Source organism: Gossypium arboreum, chromosome 3 (genome assembly GCF_025698485.1).
Source record: "Gossypium arboreum isolate Shixiya-1 chromosome 3, ASM2569848v2, whole genome shotgun sequence".
Classification (NCBI taxonomy): Eukaryota; Viridiplantae; Streptophyta; class Magnoliopsida; order Malvales; family Malvaceae; genus Gossypium; species Gossypium arboreum.
Window position 1 is genome coordinate 25,221,947 of NC_069072.1, and position 24,112 is coordinate 25,246,058.

Sequence of the window (24,112 nt, forward strand, 5' to 3'; positions counted from 1 at the left end):
ATTAGACAATCCCGGTTTCAAAAATATAAAAATTGCTAAAAACGGGGGTTGAATACTTACCCAATTATGCCTGTTGAGCATATTTGGGGAAGAATATGATATATAATGATTTTAATTTCTTATTAATTATTTATCATCTATTAATTTTTCTATTTTTCAATTTTGCCCTTACCCTTTTTTAATTTTTCCATAGATGAATTATCAAAAATATCTACTAACATTGTGATTACTTAATTATGGTATGTTGTATACATATTTTGATTGGTAAGTTAAATGGTGAATTTTATTTATTAACTTCATATGAGCTTACTAAGATTTATAGCTTACTTTGTATATTTTCCATGTTTTATAGTGATTTCAAAGATATCTCGGATTTAGGAATCGTCGGAGACTTCATCACACTATCCTACTATCACTTTGGTACTTTTGAACTTACGTGTTTTAGAGTATATGGCATGTATAAGAGTTTGGTCATTTTGGTATATGTGTTGTTAATGAATTTTGTCATTTGAAACGGCCTGTAAATATTGAGAGTTTGGTTTTGTATATAGCCATGAAAGTTTGCTTAACTTGGTTGGTTTAGTTGTGTATATAATTTTGCATATGGCACTTATTATGTGTTTGAATATAGTTATATGATGCTTGTTGATAATAGGTTTTATGGATAGCAAATGGTTGAGATTTGAGTTTGTTATGTATGTGAAATTAGGTAAAATAATGCATGTTTAGTAAATGACCATAAGTGAAATTTGGCATGAAATTAAATGGCACATTATGAGATTGTATATCTTGGATTAGTTGGTGTTGGAAATGGTATGAAATATGCTTGACTGAGGTTGATTGAATGCCTATTATATGCTATGTTTTGTGCCATTTGAGTTGGTGTAGGTACATCCAAATTGGGTGGCAAAATGGCTTGGTAAATAGCCCATTTTTGTCCACACGGGCAGAGACACAGGTGTGTGTCTCATCCGTGTGTGACACACGGTCAGGTTAGACGTCCGTATGTCCTCTGGTGTTGAAATTGAAATCAAGTCAGTATGCCCCATACGGCTCAACACACGGGTGTGTGGCTTGGCCGTGTGGCATAATCAATATACCCTGCAGTTTTGGCACAGCCCAGCACACGACCTGGCATACAGGCATGTGTGTTGGTCATGTGACCCAAGTCAGAGAGTTACATAGGGTAGGACATGGGATGGGACACGACCATTTGCTTTCATTTCGAATGTCCAGATGGCCTGTGATACGGGCATGTCTTTGGCCGTGTGAGACACACGGGCGTGTGTCCCCTGTATTTTGCAAAAATTTTCTAAGTGTTCCAAAAGCTTCCTAAGTTATCAGTTTAGTCCTAAACCACCCTAGATACATGTTTTAGGCCTCGTAAGCTTATACTAGGAACGGAATGTATGTTGTTGAATGATTGATCGTGTGATTTCGTGATAGGTTTTAAATATTTATAATTAATCGTTCTTAAAACTAACTATTATCACGATATAGGCAAGTGTACCTATCGAACAGTAGTATAGTTTTAGCAAGACCATATTGTCGAACCCAGAGGAACTAAAAGTACTAGTAATGACTGTCTTTTTATTATCTAGACTAAGAATAAAGAGGTTTTGTCTTTTTTATTATCTAACCTAAGAATAAAGAGGTTTTGTTTTAACTAACTAATTATCTAAACTAAGAATTCACAGAAAATGGAATTGGAGAATTTCTTTTGGGAAAATCGATTGAATTAAGACAATACCTAAGGAAAAATCCACCTAGAATGTACTTGTTATTCTGGCTCCGAATCAGACGATTTATTCATTTAACTTGTTTCGTAGAGATCCCTAAGTTATGTTATTATCCCTATTCAAGACTAATAATGTCTAATCCCTAGATTGAATAATTGAGACCTTTCTCTAATTAACACCCTAGGGTTGCATTAACTCGATCTATGGATACCCTTATTAGGTTTCACCCTAATCCGGCAAAATCTAGTCACCCTATGTCTAGGCACGCAAACAACTCCGCTTAATTATGACAAATGTACTCTTAGACAGGGTCTATTCCTCCTCTGAATAAGAGCTTATCTTAAATCAGTATCCTGGGATATCAAAACAAGAATTAAGAACACATAATTAAGAACAAGTTAAATTTATCATACAATTCAGAAAATAATAACAAGATTCGTCTTAGGTTTCATTCCCCCTAGGTATTTAGGGGTTTTAGTTCATAAATAAATAAGAAAACATCTCAGAATAATAAAGAATACAAAACATAAAGAAAACCTAAAATTCCTGAAGGGGAAATTGAGGAGAGATCTTCAGCCTTGATGATGAATTCGGCTTTTGAGATGGATCAATCGGCTTCCTTGGAGTAATTTCTTACTCCCTCCCTGTGTACCCCTTTTTCTTCATCCTCTAGGGTGTATTTATAGGCTTTGGAATGCCTAAGAGCCCTCAAAATTAGCCTTTTCTGAATTGGACTCAAATTGGGCTCGGCAAGGACACGACTGTGTGTGATTACTTTAGGTCATGCTCGAGCCTGCCAAATTGACACGGCCGTGTGGTCTGCCCGTGTGAGGAGGTCCAGGCCGTGATGATTTCGTACTTTGGCCCATTTTCTTCGTTTTGGCCCATTTTTCGTTCCTTTCACTCTCCTATGCTCTCCTAAGTATAAAACATGAAATTAAAGCATTAGGAGCATCGAATTTCACCAATTCTAATGAGAAATCATCCATAAAATGCGTTAAACATGGGGTAAAAATATGTATAAATTATGGTTTATCAATGATCATTATTTGGAACTTGAAAATGTAAGTGTAATTGTATAAAATGATTGGTAATGCTCCGTAACCCTTTCTGGTGTTGAATATGGGTGAGGGGTGTTACACAATGTGTACATAACTATAAACCATCAATTCTTATTCAGGGAGCATACTCTCGAGTCACATGTCAAGATGCTCAAACGAGCCATGTAATCATGTAATAGGACACTTATCTAAGCCAATCAGGAAACTCATAAGAGTTTTTACTCAAGAAGCTCATAAAGCCTTTCAGATATCTCCGAAGAGATAATATCAAAGAGCTTTGGATAAGGTAACGGAGAGTTCAAGCGAGCTAAACAGGACGCTCATGAAGAGCTACGTTTGTGTCCGCATTATATGCTGGATTACAACCAACCATATATCAGGACGTTCACAAAGAGCTGCGGTAGTGCGCACACATGCTAGATCACTACAGATCAAGATGCTCGCAAGAACTATATATATTAGTATTCCAACACCCTATACCCATAACCCACGCTGGGAAGGAGTGCAAGGCATTACCTAACCTGATCTCATGCATACAACTAATCTCAAGTCACCGAAACTTGGTCCAAACTTTAAACTTTTTCAATATCTACTTTTAACTTGTTATTATGGGCTTACGAGCCCTAAATCGATCACTGAAATCTATTCAGAGCCATTCTGGGTCCTCAAACCAACCTTAAGAAATTTGCCTTTAGAATAGGGCACATGCCCATGTAGAAGAGTAACACGCCCGTGTGACCATTTCGACATGGTCGTGCTGATGGCCCGTGTGGTTTACACGGCCTAAGCACCCTGGGACATGCCCGTGTCCCACACCCGTGTCGAATTAATTTCTAATTCACACCTACATGGGTTTTCACACGACCTGACACACGCCCGTGTCATTAGCCCGTGTCCCTCACACAGCCATGGCACGCCCGTGTCCTAGCCAATGTGCAAAAACCTGGGTATTCTATTTCTCACGTCAACATTCCCAAAATGACACATGGCCATGGCACACACCCGTGTACTAGGCCATGTCCTCCGCACGGCTGAGACACACGGTCATGTCTCTGCCCATGTGTTTATTACCATGCATACTGACTTGAAATTTTTACGTGCAGGGCACACATGGTCGGATTACATGGCCATAGGGCAGACCGTGTCACACACGGCCTAGACACATGCCCGTGTGTCTACCCGTGTGGAAAATATAAGGCTATTTACCAAGCCTCATTGCCACCCTTACCTGCCTATTTCCATACAAATTTCCAACCAATACTAAAACGAGCCAAATTTCTAAAATCAAATCAGCCACAATAGACATTCATTCCACCATGATAATGCATCTTTTATAAATTCAAAATGAATGTTAGCCATCATTCAAGGCATAATACAATTTGAAGGACTTCCAACCCAAGCCAACACATTTGGCCAATTCTCAAAGACACAAAATAATAAAGTCTAAGTCCTATACATGCCATAGTCAAAAATATAAATCCAACTATACTGAATGCTTCAGTTGATAGTGTGATCAATATCTCTGAGTTTCGGTGATCCTTGAACTGGTTAGGCGACACTGAAAGGAAATGGAAAAGAAAGGGAGTAAACATAAAGCTTAGCAAGTCACATATAAATAAGTATACAAGAACAATTTATCCATAATCAACATGCTCATAACACCAAAGTAGGCGTGAGCGTAACTTACTCCTTACCATCCATACAAGTCACCTATTATATATATACTAAGCTCATATCTCATACGTACCAATTAGGTACCTGTATCATTCACAACACGGTTATACTTTCCTCATTAGCTTAAGAACATAACGTTCACCGTTGAACCATTTGGAACACTACTGGATATTCATTAAGCCTCAAACGTGGGTAAGGTGCCGATGCCATGTCCTAGACATGGTCTTATGCTGGCTCATATCTCAAGTCGATGCCATGTCCCAGACATGATCTTACATTGACTATCATCCCGTAGCCGATGCATGTCCCAGACATGTCTTACACTGGCTTACGTCTCGAGGCTGATGCATGTCCCAAATAGTCTTACACTAGCTCTCATCTCAATGTCGATGCCATGTCCCAGACATGGTCTTACATTGGCTCTTATAATGTGGCCGACGCATGTCCCAGACATGTCTTATACTAGCTTACACACAAATGACCCAAATGTCGGCATGATTATCCGATTTACTTCCTAAGGTTACAACGAAATTTCCACTATCTTAATTATCATTATACATTCTCAATTTCACAACTAAGCAGTTCATGCTATATTAACTCAATACAATTCAATACATACATTAACAATGTAGTTGTATTATTTGCATAAACTTATCTCGGATTACAAAACGTAGACGACTAGTCGGTTTAGTCGATTTACTTGGCTTTTCCCCGGTCTAGGTTCGGATTTGGCAATTCTTGATCTAAAGCAGCAAAATGCACTCATTTAATCACTAAATAAAATTAAGCAATTAAAATTCACATCTTCAGTAAAATGACCGTTTTGCCTCTAAACCTTGGCAAAATGACTATTTTACCCCTATGCTCGAAAATCAATTTTTATCTAATTTTTTCACATCTTAAGCTTACTCTTTTTACTCTTATAGCAACCCCAAATTCTCTCTATTTCACACATTTATCATTCATTTTACAACTCGTGCAAAATGGTCCCTTTAGGTGTTTTCATGGTAACACCTTTCATAAAAGTTGTCTATTACCCAACTAAGACTCGTATTCTTCCATAAAATTTCAGTTGCTAAAAATTTTTAAGCTCTCAAACCCCCTTCCATGGCTAATTTTCGGTGGATAAAAGAGATAAGTAAGGGATGATATCATCCTTCTTTTATTTTATTTCTATTTTAGTCAAAATTTATCACCTAACCTAACAAATTTTGAAAATTTTGACCACATATGTCTCCTATGGCCAGCCACTCTATTTCTAGGGGTCTAATTGCCTTTTAAAATCCCCCAATTTTTCTTCTCTAATAAAATAACACCTTTAGCTATCAAAATAGAACTTTTGCACTTATGCGATTTAGTCCTTTTTCGCAATTGGGCTCACAAACGTCAAAATTAACTCACCAAATTTTTCTTGTACTAATATAAGCATGCTATGACTCCAAAATAATAATAAAATAATTTCTCTAACTTTGGATTTGTGGTCCCGAGACCACTATTTTGACTAGCCCCAAAATCGGGCTATTACATTTATCCTCTTTAGGGATTTTCGTCCTCGAAAATCTTACTGTTGAACAAGTTCGGGTACTGATCTTTCATAGTCTCTTTGGGTTCCCATGTGGCTTCCTCAACTCCATGTCTATGCCATAAAACTTTCACAAGTGCTATACTTTTATTTCTCAACTGTTTGACTTTCCGAGCTATAATCTTGATCGGGTCTTCACCATAAGTCATGTCCGGATGAATCTCAACCTCTGACGGTGTAATCACATGCGAAGGGTCTGATCTATATCGACGTAGAATGGACACATGAAACATATCGTCAATCTTTTCCAATTCCAGTGGCAAATCTAATCGGTAGGCAACCGGTCTTACTCTCTCAATAATCTTATAAAGCCCTATAAAACGAGGACTCAATTTACCTCTTCTACCAAATTTGAGAACTTTCCTCCATGAGGACACTTTCAAAAATACTTTTTCACCGACTTGAAGTTCAATTTCCTTTCATTTCAAATTCGCATAGGATTTCTGTTTATCCGAGACAGCCTTTAAGCAGTCACAAATCACTCTAACTTTCTCTTTAGTTTCATTAACTAAATCGACACCGTGAATCTGACTCTCTCTAAGCTTGATCCAATATAAGGGCATTCGACACTTTTTCCCATACAAAGCCTCATAAGGTGCCTTTTTCAAACTTGTCTGATAACTATTATTATAGGCGAATTCAACCAATGGTAGATACTTTTCCCAGCCACCTTGGAATTCAAAGACGCAACACCGTAACATGTCCTCTAATATCTGAATTACTCTCTCTGACTGACCGTCAGTTTGTGGATGGAAAGTTGTGCTAAAATTCAACTTTGTTCCCAATGCCTCTTGTAACTTTTTCCAAAACCTCTAGGTAAATCTTTGGTCTCTATCTGAAATAATTGATATGGGCACCCTTGTAGTCTCACAATCTCAGAACTGTACAAGTCAGCTAATCTCTCAAGGGAGTAGTCGGCACGCACAAGTATGAAGTTACCAGCAACAACCCAAACAACATCTTTTTTCTTCGGGGTTATCTGTAAATCCATCACAAAATCCATAGCGATCTGATCCCACTTCCATTCAGGGACCATGATAGGCTGAAGTAGACCCGAAGGTACTTAGTGTTTAGCCTTCACTTGCTGACGCACTAGGCACTTAGACACCAACTCTGAAATGTCTCTTTTCATACCTGACCACCAATACATTTTCTTAAGGTTGTTTTACATTTTCATACTACCGAGGTGGACGGATAAACAACCACTATGTGCCTCTCTCAGAATCTTCTGAATAAGCTCGTCGTTCTTGGGTACACAAACTCTATCTTTGAACATTATACATCCGTCGGTACTAATACGGAAATCTGATTCAATTCCCGACTCATACTAAGTTCTCTTGGCTTGCAATTTCTCATCACCTTTTTGAGCTTCTCAGATCTCTTGAAGAAACATCAGTTTAGCTCTCAACTCTGTTAGAACTGAACCATCATCAAACAAAGCCATATTGGTATTCATTGCTCTCGATGCAAATAATGATTTTCTACTCAATGCATCAACAACCACGTTCGCTTTTCTCGGATGGTAGTCGATAATCAACTCATAATCCTTTATTAACTCTAACCATCATCGTAGCCTTAGGCCTAACTCCTTTTGAGTCATCAAGTACTTAAGCCTCTTGTGATCAGTGAACACCCGACACCTCTAACCATAAAGATGGTGTCTCCAAATTTTCAACACGAATACTATGGCAGTCAACTCTAAATCATGCATCGGGTAATTTTTCTCATGTGGCTTTAATTGTCTTGAAACGTAAGCTATGACTTTACCTTCTTGCATAAGCACGTACCCCAAACCATTCAAGGAGGCGTCGCTATATACCATAAACTCTTTGCCCGACTTCAGTTGAACTAACATTGGGGCTTTGGTCAACAAAGCCTTTAATTTCTTGAAACTCTATTGGCACTTTTCTATCCATTCAAACTTGACATCCTTTTACAGTGGCCTTGTCATCAGCGTAGCTATCATAGAAAATATGTTTACAAACCGTCTATAATATCCGGCTAAACCCAAAAAGCTTCGTACCTCAGTCACATTCCTTGGCGATTTCCACTCAACAATAGCCGAGATCTTGCTTGGGTCAACTCGGATCCCATCTCCCGACACAATATGTCCTAGGAATCTGACCTCTTTAAGCCAAAATTCACTCTTAGTAAACTTGGCGTATAATTTCTTATCTCTCAAGGTTTGCAACACAACTCTCAGATGCTCCGCGTGCCCACTCTCATCATGCGAATAAACCAATATGTCATTGATAAAGATAACGACAAAATTATCTAAATACTGTTGAAAAATGGGGTTTATCATATCCATAAACACCGCCTGGGCATTAGTCAAACCAAAGGGCATGACAAGGAACTCATAATGCCCGTATCTTGTCCGAAACGCAGTCTTTGGCACATCTTGCTCTTTCACTCTTAATTGGTAGTAGCCAGACCTCAAATCAATCTTGGAAAATACAGTGGCCCCTTTTAACTGATCAAACAGATCATCAATCCCAGGCAAGGGATATTTATTCTTCATTGTTACCTTGTTGAGCTGCCTATAGTCGATACATAACCTTATCGACCCATCTTTCTTTTTCACAAACAACACTGGTGCGCCCCACGGTGAATAACTAGGTCTCGCAAAACCTTTATCTGTTAACTCTTGCTGCTGTACCTTCAACTCTTTCAACTCTGTCGGGGCCATTCTATACGGAGCAATAGAAATGGGTGTCGTACCGAGGACTAACTCAAGTCCAAATTCTATCTCCCTCACCGGAGGCAATCCGGGTAATTCTTCTGGAAACACGTCTGTAAAATCACAAACCACTGGTACCGAATCAATCTTCAACTCAGACACTTGAGTATTCAACACAAAAGCTAGATAAGCCTCATATCCTTTCCTCAAATATTTCTCAGTAGTCAAAGACGATATTACTACAGGCAAATTATCTGACTCAGTTGGTCCAACTCGAAGAACATTCCCATCTTTACATTTCATGTAATATCCCGAATTAGGGCCTAATCGGAATAGTGGTTTTGTGACCACAAATCCGAGATAGAAATAATTATTTTATAATTATTTTGATGTTTATGATATGATTGCATGATTGTGTGAAAATTTTATGATGAAATCCTATGCCTAAAGTGCTTAAATTGAAATTAGGGACTAAATCGAATAATTTGTAAAACTTGTATTCTAGGAGTTTTTAGTATGAAATTGTTTTGGAAATTAATGAGGAGGTCTTAAATAGAAATTTTACCAATTCTAAGTCTATGGACAAAAATTGGACATGGATGGAATTTTTGGAAAGTTTAGTAGTAAGGGCATTTTGGTCATTTAGTTATTAAAATGAATTAAAAACAAAATTAAAAGCCAATTTTTGTCCATCTTCTTCATTAGGCCGAAATTTCAAGGGTTTTCCATAGTTAGGGTTTGTTTCAAGCTTCCAAGCTCCATAGTAAGTGATTCCAAGCCCCGTTTTTAATGTTCTTTACGTTTTTGGAATCCCAGTAGCTCGATTAAGCTTATGCTAGCAATAATTCAACCTAGGTTCATATTTGGAAAAATACCCATAAGTGAAATTTGTGTATTTTGGTGTTTTATTATAGAATATGAGGTTTTAAATTATGTTAGACAACTTGTACTACTCGGTTTTAAGCGAAAACGAGTAAAAGGGCTTAATCGGTAAAAATACCTAATAGTCATAAGTACATGTTAGAGTGTGAATTTGATGTTTCCATAGAAGGGAAAAATGATCAGCATGTCATAAAACATAAGAATAAGGGATGAAGTTTAATTCCCGAGCCTAGGGGCAAAAGTATAATTATGCAAAAGTTTAGGGGCAAAAATGTAATTTTGCCCAAGTTCATATTAAATGCTGTTTTGATGAATGTATGTATTAAATAAGATTAATTTGGCATTATAGATCAAGAGAAACGAGATTCAAGTCACGATCGAGGGAAAAATAAAGTTTACGAAGAATAGGCTCGATTGCTAATAATTTTTTACTGAGGTAAGTTCATGTGTAAATGTAGTAACATAATTGTCATTTTAAGTAATTTAATGTTTTTTATATGATATGATGTTGATTATTATCATGAAATATTATGCTTTGTGGTTATTGTTGAATAATATGTAATTATGTGAATTACTTGATGAGTATGAACTGTCACCGAAGTATCGATTTCGATATTCCGTGGAAGACGGCAAAGATGTGTGATCGAGGAAAACGTCCGTTTGAACCTTGGGAATAGATTAGAATACAAGTGACATGTCACTAGGATGGTTGAGTTCTGAACTCGTTGAGTTGAGTCCGAGTTCGTGAGATGTAACTAGGCATCCGAGCTTGTTGAGTTGAGTCTGAGTTCACTTATGGATACGAACGCCCGAGCTCGTTGAGTTGAGTCCGAGTTCACTTATGGGCGGGTTACATGGTAGCTTGGCTCCATAAGTTCCGCAAGCTATTGAGTTTGTCTAGCTGCGGGTATGGCTCTTATGTTCATGAGATCCGCGTATTCGAATTATATTCCGATGTGTTCAACGGGTGAATCTTAAGTGAATAAAAAGAAGGCCTAAAACGAAGGTGACATGTTGGTAAGTGTGGTAAATGAGAAAATTTGACAGGTATGTGCTTAAACCCTCGGGTTGAAAACTTGGTATGATGAAATCGTAGAAAGATATTAAATGTAAATGAAACATGAATGTCTTGGTGTTGTTTATGCAAATGATGTTTTATGTGAGATTGTGTGATTAAGTTACTTGCTATTTGCATGTGAACTTACTAAGCATTTGTGCTTACTCCCTCCTTTTCTTTCATTGTAGTTTTGACAAGCCGGCTTGAGAATCGGGATAGGTCGAAGACTCGTTCACACTATCCCGAAGGCTTAAATTGGTAAAATGGCTTGTGTATTTTGAATGTGGCATGTATGGCAAAACACTCACTTTGTGTAATTGATCTTATGATATGGCTATGGTTTGGTAAGAAAAGGGTTTGTAAATGATTAGCCATTGGAATGGCCAATCTAAGTCATATTTGATGTTATGTATGTTTAAAATGTTATTTAGTCCATGAAAATCCTTAGTAAAGTGAAATTTGCCATAAAATGAATCGACAAAGAGAATGATGTAAATTTGAAAACTCACTAAAAATAGTAGAAATGGAATTAAATAATTAGTAAGTTATGAAATTTAAGCTTAATTAGTCTATTTTCATATGGATTGAACAAAAAAGGTATATAAATTATATTTTATGAGATATTTGAATTTTTGTGAAATAGGGCCAGAGTGATTTCTGGATCCCCTATTCTGACATTAAAAATTTCATCATAAATTGTAAAAAAAAAATTATAAGTCATGCTTTATATGTACAGATTCCTTATTGAGTTTAGTTTTAAGAGAAACAAACTTCATAGTCATTTAAATTCTGTATAGAGAGATATCTGATTTGTAATATACAGAGGTCAGAGCGGTCGAACCCTGAAATAGGGGAGACTTTAACTAATAAACTGTAGTAATTGGCTTGACCAAAAATTCTATAAAAACATTAGTAAATATATATATGAGTCTAGTTTTAGGGAAAATTTATGGAATTTTATTTCGAGTTTTGGAACTCGAGATATGAATTTTTAAGCAACTGTGATGCAGATTGCTAGCTTGACTGGAAATTTTAAAAATAAATTGTTTGAGCTGTTTAAGTAATGAATTAAATCTGTTAACACCTCGTGTTCGACTCCGGCGACGGTCTCGGGTACGGGGTGTTACATTTCAACTCAATCATCTTTTTCCTGCAGTCCACTACAACACTATGAGCAGTCAACCAATCCATCCCAAGGATTATATCAAACTCATTAAACGGCAATAACATTAAGTTAGCCGGAAAACAATGACCTCTAACTGTCAAAGGGCAATTCCTACATTCTTGGTCCACTAGTACATGTTTGCCCAAAGGATTGGAAATTTTTATTACAAACTCAGTGGACTCTACTAGCATACTCATACGAGGTATCAAATCCATACAAATATAAGACTGAGTAGATCCCAGGTCAATTAAAGCAACAATAGGTATTTCATGGATAGAAAAGGTACCTGTGATCACGTCGGGAGACTCTGTATCTTCCAGAGCTTGAATAGCATAAGTTCTTGCAGGTGCTCTACCCTCGGACCTCATCGCAGCATATCTTGGCGTGCCTCTACTGCTAGCCCCACTTCCAGGGTTCTTTTGTGATCTACCCCTCAAGGGAGCACTGTTTCTTTCACATCTTATTTTCTCTCTCTCTCATCCAACTCGGGACAATCACAGATGAAGTGTTCCAATGATCTACACTTAAAACAGCCCCTTTCATTCCCTCAACACTCACCAAAATGACGCCTCCACATTGTGAGCAGTTTGGTCTATTTGGTCGAGTGCTACCAACACTTGCGACCGAAGTGGTCTGGGCTTTTGAAGTTATGTTCAGCTGATTCTCGTTCCTATTCGAATACCCCACTGAAGTATTCGATCGGGTAGTGAACTCTCTTGATCTTTTAGATGAAGACTGATGTGATTTCCCTATCTGTCTTTTCTTTAAATCCCGCGACTCAAAAGTCGCTTTCCTCCTTTCTTTTTAATCAGCTCTTTGGCCTTACATGCTCTTTCAACAAGTGCTACAAATTCTCGCAGCTCTAAAATGCCAACAAACACTCGGATATCTTCATTGAGGCTGTCCTCAGACCTCTTACATGTGGCTTCTGTAGATACACACTCCCGCACAAACTTGCTAAGCCTCACAAACTCACGTTCATATTCTGTCACTGACATTCGGCCTTGCTTTAGCTCTAGGAATTCTTTTCTTTTTGGGTCTATGAATCTTTAGCTAATATACTTTTTTCTAGAATTCCTCCTAAAAGAATTCTCACATGATCCTCTCTCTCGGTACAACAGACACAAGAGTGTTCCACCACTGATAAGCCAAATCCCATAGAAACGACACTGCATTTCACGCACTCTTCAGGTGTGCATGATAGTTCATCAAATACCCTAATAGTATTTTCTAGCCAAAACTCTACTCTCTCTGGGTCATCATCTATACTAGCCCAGAATTCCTCGGCCTCTTGTTTCCAGATCTTGTCTACCGGAGGTTTCTCTCTTCTAAACATGTTCGCGCCTTACGGAGCTACCGGGGCATACTGAGGAATCGGAGGAGATGGGAGAGGTGGAGTGTTCGAATTCGCACGAACAAACTTCGTGTACCAAGCGTCCATCATTCGGAGGTAGGCTTCTCTATCCCCTCCGCCTTATCCCATAGTCACGGGCTCACTCTCAATTGATGCAGTCCCTTCAGCGGGAGCCTGCGCGTTACTTTCCACGTCATCCGCCGTGGCTCTATCAAGATCCATTTACAATATAAAAATATAATTTATAATCGTCAAAAATCATCACACTATCAATATACAATTATGGCATATACAGCTAGACTCGTACACTCGCCAGGTCAGTCCTAGAACCGACTAAACCGTAGCTCTGATACCACTAAATGTAACACTCTATACCCGTAACCTACGCCGGAGAGGAGTACAAGGCATTACCTAACCTGATCTCATGTATACAACAAATCTCAAGTCATCGAGACTCGACCTAAACTTTAAACTTTTTCAATATCTACTTTTAACTTGTTATTATAGGCCTACGAGCCCCAAATCGATCATTGAAAACAATTTGGAGCCATTTTGGGTTCTTAAACCAACCTTAAGAAATTTGCCTTTAAAATAGGCCACACGCTCGTGTGGAAGAGTAACACGCCCGTGTGACCATTTCGACATGGTCGTGTTGATGGGCCGTGTGGTCAACATGGCCAAAATACCCTGGGAAACGCTCGTGTCCCACACCCATGTCGAATTAATTTCTAATTCACACCTACAAGGGTTTTCACACGGCCTGACACACGCCTGTGTCCCTCACACGGCCACGACACGCCCGTGTCCTAGCTCGTGTGCAAAAACTTGGGTATACTGTTTCTCACGTCAACATTCTGAAAATGACAAACGGCCATGGCACACGCCCGTGTACTAGGCCATGTCCTCCGCACAGCTGAGACACACGGTTGTGTCTCTGCCCGTGTGTTTATTACCATGCATACTGACTTGAAAATTTTACGTGCAGGAAACACACGGCCGGACTACACGCCCATGGGGCAGACCTGTGTCACAGACAGCCTAGACACACGCCTGTGTGTCTACCCATGTGGACAATATAAGGCTATTTACAAAACCTCATTGCCACCCTTACCTGCCTATTTCTATACAAATTTCCAACCAATACTAAAACGAGCAAAATTTCTAAAATCAAATCAGCCACAATAGACATTCATTCCACCATGATAATGCATCTTTTATAAATTCAAAATGAATGTCAGCCATCATTCAAGGCATAATACAATTTGAAGGACTTCCAACCCAAGCCAACACATTTGGCCAATTCTCAAAGTCACAAAATAATAAAGTCTAAGTCCTATACATGCCATAGTCAAAAATATAAATCCAACTATACCGAATGCTTCAGTTGATAGTGTGATTGATATTTCTGACTTTCGGTGACCCTTGAGCTAGTTAGGCAGCACTGAAAGGAAATGGAAAAGAAAGGGAGTAAGCATAAAGCTTAGTAAGTCGCATATAAATAAGTATACAACAATAATTTATCCATAATCAACATGCTCATAACATCAAAGTAGGCGTGAATGTAACTTACTCATTACCATCCATACAAGTCACCTTATATATATATATATATATATATATATATATATATACTGAGCTCATATCTCATACGTACCAATTAGGTACCTGTATCATTCACAACACGGTTATACTTTCCTCATTAGCTTAAGAACATAACGTTCACAATTGAACCATTTGGAACACTACCCGATATTCATTAAGCCTCAAACGTGGGTAAAGTGCTGATACCATGTCCCAGACATGGTCTTATACTAGCTCATATCTCAAGTTAATGCCATGTCCCAGACATGGTCTTACACTGACTATCATCCAGTAGCTGATGCATGTCCCAGACATGTCTTACACTGGCTTACGTCTCGAGGTCGATGCATGTCTCAGACATGTCTTACACTAGCTCTCATCTCAATGCCGATGCCATGTCCCAGACATGGTCTTACACTGGCTCTTATATTGTGGCTGAGGCATGTCCCAAACATGTCTTACACTAGCTCACACACAAATGACCCAAACGTCATGGCATGAATATCCGATTTACTTTCTAAGGTTACAATGAAATTTCCACTCTCTCAATTATCATTATAAATTGTCAATTTCACAACCAAGCAATTTATGCTATATTAACTCAATACAATTCAATACATACATTAAATGTAGTTGTATTATTTACATACAACTTACCTCAGATTACAAAACGTACACGACTAGTCGGTTTAGTCAATTTGCTTGGCTTTTCCCCGGTCTAGGTTCGAATTTGGCAATTCTTGATCTAAAATAGAAAAATGCACTCATTTAATCACTAAATAAAATTAAGCAATTAAAATTCACATCTTCGGTAAAATGACTGTTTTGCCCCTAAACATTGGCAAAATGATCATTTTACTCCTACGCTCTAAAATTAATTTTTATCGAATTTCTTCGCATTTTAAGCTTAGCTAAACTCTTTTTACTCTTATAGCAACCCCAAATTCTCTCTATTTCATACATTCATTTTACAACTTGTGCAAAATGGTCCCTTTATGTGTTTTCATGGTAACACCTTACACAAAAGTTGTTTATTACCCAACTAAGACTCATATTCTTCCATAAAATTTCAGAAAGCACCCTAGACCTTCAACCATTTTGCAAGATATACCCCTCATTTGAAAGCTCATGCTTTAAGGGTCTCAAAAATGCAAAAATCATCAACAAAAGGTATGGAAATCACTTACTTATGAGTGCTTCAAGTTGTTGAAAATTTTTAAGCTCTCAAACCCTCTTCCATAGTTAATTTTCGGTAGAGAAAAGAGATGAGTAAGGGATGATATCATCCTTCTTTTATTTTATTTCTATTTTAGTCAAAATTGGTCACCTAACCTAACAAATTTCGAAAATTTTGACCACATATGTCTCCTATGGCCGGCCACTCTATTTCTAAGGGTCTAATTGCCCTTTAAAATCCCCCTTTTTGCTTCTCTAATAAAATAACACCTTTAGGTATCAAAATAGAACTTTTGCACTTTATACAATTTAGTCCTTTTTCACAATTGGGATCACAAACGTCAAAATTAACTCACCAAATTTTTAATGTACTAATATAAACATGCTATGACTCCAAAATAATAATAAAATAATTTCTCTCACTTCAGAGTTATGGTCCCGACACGACTATCCTGACTAGCCCCAAAATCAGACTGTTACAAGTATGCTCGACAAGCTATATCGGGATTACTCGTCCGAGCTAAACCCTATCTGCAACATATGCAGAATCACATTAACATATGGGAAATCACATGTATCCATCGATTTTCATTATTCAAACGGAACTTAACATTTTAAATACATTTCTAATCACGAAATTATTTCATGTATTTATAACATTCCATAAATCACATAAACATATATCATATTCAACAATCAATTTAACATGTTAATATGCATAAATAAGTTACACGAACTTAGCTCGATAATAATTCGTACAAGAAAATCTACTAGTTCGAAACTGTCTTTCCTCGATCTAGCTTTGAATTTGTGTTATCTGGATCTATATAAATGAATTTAATCATCAATTTATCACATTTCATATTCAATTAGACTCAATTTACATCCTAGGCAAAATTACAATTTTGCCCCTAAACTGTCTATAAATTCCAATTTTGTCCCTAGTCTCGGAAAATGCAATTCAAGCAATTTACTCCTTATTGCAAGCCTAATCGAAATTTCAATATAAAATTTATAGCACATGTATTCTATAAAATTCATAATTTTTCTTCAATTTTCACAACTTTACTATTTAGTCCCTAAATCATGTTTTCACCAAAATTCACTTTGTAAAAGTTGTTTATCTATCAACAACCTTACATATTCTACCATAAATTTCAAATTTTCAACATACTCATCCATGGCATAACTTCTATACTTTTATTACTTTTCACATTAATCCCCCAAATAGATGAATTAGACAATCTTAGTTGTAAAAATATAAAAATTACTAAAAACGGGGCTTGAATACTTACCCAATTATGCCAAGAAAGCTTGTTTTCTCTTTCCTAGGCTTTCCATAGAATATTTGGGGAAGAAGATGATATATAATGATTTTTATTTCTTATTAATTATTTATCATCCATTAATTTTTCTTTTCCAATTTAGTCATTTCCCTTTTTTAATTTTTCCATAGATAAATCATCAAAAATATCTACTAACTTTTCTTTAATGGTCTAATTACCATATAAGGACCTTAAGTTTTGAATCATCAAAAATATCTACTAACATTGTGATTACTTAATTGTGGTATGCTATATACATATTTTGATTAGTAAATTAAATGGTGAATTTTATTTATTAACTTCATACGAGCTTACTAAGATTTATAGCTTACTTTGTATTTTTTTCGTGTTTTATAATGATTCCAAAGCTAGCTCGGATTCGAAAATCGTCAAAGACTTCATCACACTATCCTACTATCACTTTGGTACTTTTGTACTTAAGTATTTTGAGTATATGGCATGTATAGGAGTTTGGTCATTTTGGTATATGTGTTGTTAATGAATTTAGTCATTTGAAATGGCTTGTAAATATTAAGAGTTTGGTTTTGTATATAGCCATGAAAGTTGGCTTAACTTGGTTGGTTTAGTTGTGTATATAATTGTACATATGGCTCTTATTAGGTGTTTCAATATGGTTATATGATGCTTGTTATAATAGGTATTATGGATAACAAATGGTTGAGATTTGAGCTTGTTATGTATGTGAAATTAGGTAAAATAATACATGTTTAGTAAATGACCATAAGTGAAATTTGGCATGAAATTGAATGGCAAATTGTGAGATTGTATATCTTGGATTAGTTGGTGTTGGAAATGGTATGAAATATGCTTGATTGAGGTCGATTGAATGCCTATTATTTGCTATGTTTTGTTCCATTTTAGTTTGGTCTAGGTACATGCAAATTAGGTGGCAAAATGGATTGGTAAATAGCCTATTTTTGCCCATACAAGCAGAGACACGGGTGTGTGTCTCAGTCATGTGTGACACACGGTCATGTTACATGGCCGTGTGTCCCCTGGTATTGAAATTGTAATCAAGTTAGTATGCCCCAAACGGCTCAGTACATGGGCGCGTGACTTGGCTGTGTGGCATAAGTCAGTATGCCCTACAGGTTTGGCACGGCCTAGTACACGACCTGGCACACGGGCGTGTGTAACCATTTTAAGGGCACACGGGCGTGTGTGTTGGCCATGTGACCCAAGTCAAAGAGTTACACAGGGTAGGACATGGGCTGGGACACGGCCATTTGCTTTCATTTCGAATGTCCAGACGGCCTGTGATACGGGCGTGTCTTTGGCCGTGTAAGACACACGGGCGTGTGTCCCCTGTATTTTGCAAAAATTTTCTAAGTGTTCTAAAAGCTTCTTAAGTTATCGGTTTAGTCCCAAATCACCCGAATACAGTTTTAGGCCTCGTAGGCTTGATGATTATTTGGATCTTGAAAATGTATGTGTAATTGTATAAAATGATCGGTAATGCCCCGTAACCTTATTCCATTGTTGAATATCGATGAGGGATGTTACATTGATTGGTATCAGAGCTACGGTTTAGACTATTCTAGGACTAACATTGCATATGTGAGAGTCTAGCTATACATGCCATATATAACCTGTGATAGTGTGATATCTCCTGACAGTTTTAAATAGTGTTTTTGTATAGTAAATGGATCCCAATCGAGCTATAGCTGATGATGTTGAAAGAAATGCGCCTGCCTCCATTCATGGAGTTGCACAATCAAAGTCTAAACTCGTATCGGGTAGCCAGGGAGGAAAAGCTAAAGAAGATTTCTTCCAGATGATGAATGAATGGTTTACAAAGTTTGTTCGAACAAATCCGACTGCTCAACAACCTCCACCCCTACCTAATCCCCAACTAGTTCCCATAGCTCCTCAAGATGTAGAGTTTTTACGACTGAATAAGCCGCCAATTGATAAGATTTGGAAACACAAAGCTGAAGTGTTTAGAGATAATGTTGACGACGATTCTGAGAGAGTTGAGTTTTCACTTGAAAACACCATCAGAGTATTTGATGAACTTTCTTGCACACCGGTAGAGTGTTTAAAATGTGCTATATCACTTTTGAGGGAAACTGCGTATCAATGGTGGAATACTTTAATGTCTGTGGTATCGAGAAAAAGAGTTACCTGGGAATTCTTTCAAGCTGAGTTTTGGAAGAAATATATCAGTCAATGATTTATTGATCAGAAATGGAAAGAGTTTCTAGAGTTGAAATAGGGCTGTATGCCTATGATAGAGTATGAGTGAGAGCTCGTGAGACTCAGTAACTATGCTCGGGAATGTGTTTCAACCGAAGCAATTATGTGTGAAAGGTTCAAAGATGGATTGAACGAAGACATTAGACTATTGGTCAGGATTCTAAAATTGAAAGAATTTGATGTTTTAGTTGACAAAGCTTGTAAAGCCGAAGAATTGGGCAAAGAAAAGAGTAAAGCTAATTTCGAGGCTAGAGATCGATGAGCAGACCATATCAGTCTTCGTCAAAGAAATCAAGATATTTGTATACTCGTTCGAATACTTCAATCGGGTATCCAAATAGAGATCGTGGAAAGCAATACTCAAGTCCTAAAGCACAAGCTACATCGGTATTGAGTGTTGGCAGCGTGAGAAACAACAAACCCAAGTGTCAGCAATGTAGACGGTGAAATTTTGGAGATTGTTGGATGAATAATAATAATAATAAATCCTATTTCAGATGTGATTCGCAAGAACGTTTTATTCGTGATTGTCCTCAGTTATCCGAGAAAGATAATCTTTAGATTTCAAGACCAAACAGCACAGCTAATAAAAGGATGCCACTAAGAAATGTAGGGAATGTAACCAGTAGTAGAGGAATGACAAATGACTCCACTATGAGATCCGAGGCCAGAGCACCTGCTAGAGCTTATGCTATTCGCACTCGCAAAGATACGTTGTCACCCGATGTTATCATCGGTAAATTTTCTCTCTATGACACTAATGTTATTGCATTGATTAATCCTGGATCAGCTCATTCGTATATCTACATAAATTTAGTGTCCAGTAAGAGTTTACCAGTTGAGTTTGTGGTTAAAGTGTCGAACCCCTTAGGCAAATATGTTTTAGTTGATAACGCTTGCAAAAACTGTCCTTTAATGACTCGGAGTTACTGTTTTTTAGCTGATTTGATGCTTTTCCATTTGATGAGTTCGATGTAATTCTGGATATGGATTGGTTGATGCTACATGATGCTGTTGTGAATTATAGATGAAAGACTATTGAATTGAAATGTCATAATGGTAAAATTCTTCGAATTGAATCAGATGAGTCGAGTGAATTTCCTATTGGAATTTCATCTATGTCAGCTCAGAGATATGTGAGGAAGGGTTGCGAAGCTTATCTTGCTTATGTACTAGATACAAAGGTATCGGAATCGAAGATTGAATTAGTAACAGTAGTCTGTGAGTATCCAGATGTGTTTCCAGAAGAGTTACCGTGTTTGCCACTGATCAAAGAGGTCAAATTTGCCATTACATTAGTATCAAGAACATTATCGATATCTATAGCTCCATATAGAATGGCTCTGACAGAATTAAAAGAATTAAAACCTCTGTTGCAAGAATTAACAGTTAGAGGTTTTGCATGACCTAGCTTTTCGCCCTGGGGTGCACCAGTGTTATTCGTAAAGAAGAAAGACGGATCAATGAGACTTTTTATTGATTATCGTCAACCTGATAAAGAATAAGTATCCTTTGTCACGAATTGATGATTTGTTCGATTAGTTAATAGGTGCAATAGTGTTTTTGAAGGTTGATTTGCGGTCTAGTTATTATCAGTTGAGAGTTAAAGATTCGGATGTACCAAAAAATGCGTTTAGAACAAGGTATGGACATTATGAATTTCTTATTATGCCTTTCGGATTAACAAATGCTCCTACAGTCTTTATGGATTTGATTAATCAAATCTTTAGACCATATTTAGACAGATTTGTGGTTGTATTCATTGACGACATTCTGATCTATTCACAAGATGAGTCTGAGCATGCCGAGCATTTGAGGATTGTGCTACCAACCTTAAGAGATAAGCAATTGTTTGCTAAATTCAGAAAATGCGAGTTTTGGCTCCGAGAAGTCAGATTTTTGGGACATATTGTTTCAACTAAAGGCATAAGAGTTGATCCGAGCAAGATTTTAGTCATTGTTGACTGGAAACCACTGAGAAATGTATCCGAAGTTAGAAGCTTTCTAGGATTAGCTGGTTACTATCGACATTTTGTTAAGGTATTTTCGATGATTGCTACACCGATGACTAGATTGCTATAGAAAGATGTGAAATTCGAGTGGTCTAAAAAATGTCAACAGGGTTTTGATCAGTTGAAAACATTGCTAACTGAGGCACCAATTTTGGTTCAACCTGAGTCGAGTAAAGAGTTTGTAATTTTCAGTGACGTTCATTGAATGGTTTGGGTTGTGTTTTGATGCAATAGGGTAAAGTGATAGCTTATGCCTCTAGACAGTTGAATCCACATGAAAAGAATTATCTGACGCACAATTTAGAATTGTCTGCTATTGTTTTTGCATTGAAAATTTGGTGACATCATTTATATGGTGAAATGTGCCACACTTTACCGATCACAAGAGTTTGAAGTATATAATGACTCAAAAAGATTTGAATTTGTTAAACGAAGATGGTTACAGTTGTTAAAAGATTATGAGTTAGTAATTGATTATCATCCAGGAAAAGTGAACGTAGTCGCAGATGCTTTGAGTAGAAAATCATTATTTGCTTTGCGGACAATGAATACTCAACTAACCTTATCTGATGATGGTTTGATTCTAGCAGAGTTGAAAGATAAACCAGTATTTCTTCAGCAAATTTGTTAAGCTAAAAGTGTGACAATGAGTTGCATGCTAAAAGAGTGCAATGCGAGTTGAATAGTAATTTAGACTATCAAATCGGATCCGATGATTGTTTAACATTCCAAGGTAAAATTTGCGTACCAAAGAATTCTGAGCTTATTCAGAAAATTCTGCACAAAGTACACAGTGGCTCTTTATTTGCTCACCCAGGGAGTATAAAAATGTATAATAATCTAAAAAATTGTACTAATGGTCGGGCATGAAAAGAGACATTTCAGAGTTCGTATCGAGATGTTTGGTTTGTCAGTAAGTTAAAGCTGAACATCAAGTGCCTTCGGGATTGCTACAGCCTGTGATAATACCAGAGTGGAAATGGGATAGAGTTATGACGGATTTCATATCGGGATTACCCCTGTCTTCAAAGAAGAAAGATGCTATTTGGGTTGTCGTTGATCGACTGACAAACTTTGCACATTTCATTCTGGTACGTACTGACTATTCACTTGATAAATTGGCTGAGTTGTACATTGTTGAGATAGTTAGATTGCATGGAGTGCCAACTTCGATTATATCGGATAGAGATCCGAGGTATACATCGCGATTTTGGAAGAAGTTGCAAGAAGCTCTGGGTACGAGTACCACATTTCATCCGCAAACCGACGGTCAGTCTGAGAGAGTAATTCAAATTCTCGAAGATATGCTTTGTTGTTATGTTTTAGAATATGAAGGCAATTGGGAGAAATATTTTCCATTGGTTAAATTTGCGTACAATAACAATTTTCAATCGAGCATAAAGATGGCATCATATGAAGCATTGTATGGTCGTAAATGCCGAACTCTATTGTATTGGACTGAACTAAGTGAGAAAAAGATTCATGGGATTGATTTGATTAGAGAGACCAAAGAGAAAGTGAAAGTAATTCGTGACAGTCTGAAAGTAGCTTTAGATCGATAGAAATCATACGCGGATTTGAAACGTAAAGACGTTGAATTTCAGATCGGTGATTAAAGTATTTCTAAAAGTATCTCTATGGAAGAAAATACTTCGTTTTGGTCGCAAAGGCAAATTGAGTCCACAATTTATCGGGCCGAATGAGGTCATTGAAAGAATAGGTCCAGTAGCATATCGACTAGCGTTACCATCAGAATTAGAAAAGGTTTACGTGTTTCAAGTATCAATGTTATAAAGGTATCGATCAGATCCATCACATGTAATTTCCCCATCAAAGATTTAAATTCAACCTGATATGTAACAGCCCATTTTTGGGTCAAATCGAAATAGTAGTTTTGGGACCACAAATCTGAAGTAAAAATATTTATGTTATTACTGTTTTAAGGTCTACAGCATGATAGAATAATTTTTTGAAAATTTCGTTAAGAAATTTTATCAATTGGGTACTCAATTTGACTAGAAGAACTAAATTGCAATAGGTGCAAAACTTGAATTCTATAGATTAAAGGTGTCTAATTGCTATGAAATTTTAATTGGAAGTCCTTATTTTGTAATTATACCATTGTTTAAATTGGTGGACAAAAATGGACATGGTTAGGTGAAATTTTAAAGTTATGCATTAAGGGTATTTTAGTAATTTGGTAAATAAAGACAAAATTAACTAAAATAAAAGTGTCCATCTTCTTCAATTTCATCCCCCATAGATGAAAATTTCAAGGAGACCATATCTAGGGCTTGGCCAACTTTCAAGCTCGATTGTAAGTCCGTTCTTGTTTCATTTTTAATGATTTCTATATTTTTGAGGTCGTGGTAACTTGATCTAGCTATTTCAAGGACTAATTTGAGAGAAAGTTAAAGTCTAAAATTTTACCCATGTTGGATGTGCTTGTATTTTGATGTTTGACGATAGAAAATGCATGTTTGTTGTTAGGTAAACAATATTTGTAAAGTGATTTTCGATAATAAAAAAAAGTCAAATAAGGACTTATTTGTAAAAAGTTTATAAAATGTGTGGAAAAATGTGAATAAATGAAAATTTTGGGCTGTC